Source organism: Pseudophryne corroboree, chromosome 4 (genome assembly GCF_028390025.1).
Source record: "Pseudophryne corroboree isolate aPseCor3 chromosome 4, aPseCor3.hap2, whole genome shotgun sequence".
In the NCBI taxonomy this organism is placed as follows: Eukaryota; Metazoa; Chordata; class Amphibia; order Anura; family Myobatrachidae; genus Pseudophryne; species Pseudophryne corroboree.
The window spans coordinates 374,917,046-374,918,386 of record NC_086447.1 but is presented as its reverse complement, the minus strand read 5'-3'; positions in this window follow the sequence as shown (position 1 = coordinate 374,918,386).

Below are 1,341 nucleotides of genomic sequence, written 5' to 3'. Positions count from 1 at the left end.
TTACAATGCTCTAAGCTTAGCAAGACCTCTGCTTCAAGGTCAGCCGGTATTGATCCAGTGGGACAACATCACGGCAGTCGCCCACGTAAACAGACAGGGCGGCACAAGAAGCAGGAGGACAATGGCAGAAAATGCAAGGATTCTTCGCTGGGCGGAAAATCATGTGATAGCACTGTCAGCAGTTTTCATTCCGGGAGTGGACAACTGGGAAGCAGACTTCCTCAGCACGACCTCCACCCGGGAGAGTGGGGACTTCATCGAGAAGTTGTTTCCACATGATTGTGCACCGTTGGGAAAGACCAAAGGTGGACATGATGGCGTCCCGCCTGAACAAAAAACTGGACAGGTATTGCGCCAGGTCAAGAGACCCTCAGGAAATAGCTGTGGACGTTCTGGTAACACCATGGGTGTACCAGTCGGTGTATGTGTTCCCTCCTCTGCTTCTCATACCAAAGGTACTGAGAATTATAAGACGTAGAGGAGTAAGAACTATACTCGTGGCTCCGGATGGGCCAAGAAGGACTTGGTACCCGGAACTTCATGAGATGCTCACAGAGGACTCAGGGCCTCTGCCGATAAGAAGGGACTTGCTTCAGCAAGTACCATGTCTGTTCCAAGACTTACCGCGGGTGCGTTTGACGGCATGGCGGTTGAACGCCGGATCCTAAGAAAAAAAAAAAAAAAGGCATTCCGGAAGAGGTCATTCCTACCCTGGTCAAAGCCAGGAAGGAGGTGACCGCACAACATTATCACCACATGTGGCGAAAATATGTTGCGTGGTGTGAGGCCAGGAAGGCCCCACGAAGAAATTTCAACTCGGTCGATTCCCGCATTTCCTGCAAACAGGAGTGTCTATGGGCCTCAAATTGGGGTCCATTAAGGTTCAAATTTCGGCCCTGTCGATTTTCTTCCAGAAAGAATTGGCTTCAGTGCCTGAAGTCCAGAAATTTGACAAGGGAGTACTGCATATACAACCCCCTTTTGTGCCTCCAGTGGCACTGTGGGATCTCAACGTAGTCCAGGGATTCCTCAAATCACGTTGGTTTAAACCGCTCAAATCTGTGGATTTGAAATATCTCACATGGAAAGTGACCATGATGTTGGCCCTGGCCTCGGCCAGGCGAGTGTCAGAATTGGCGGCTTTGTCTCACAAAAGCCCATATCTGATTGTCCATTCGGACAGGGCAGAGCTGCGGACTCGTCCCCAGTTTCTCCCTAAGGTGGTGTCAGAGTTTCATCTGAACCAGCTTATTGTGGTACCTGCGGCTACTAGAGACTTGGAGGACTCCAAGTTGCTAGATGTTGTCAGGGCCCTGAAAATATAGATTTCCAGGACGGCTG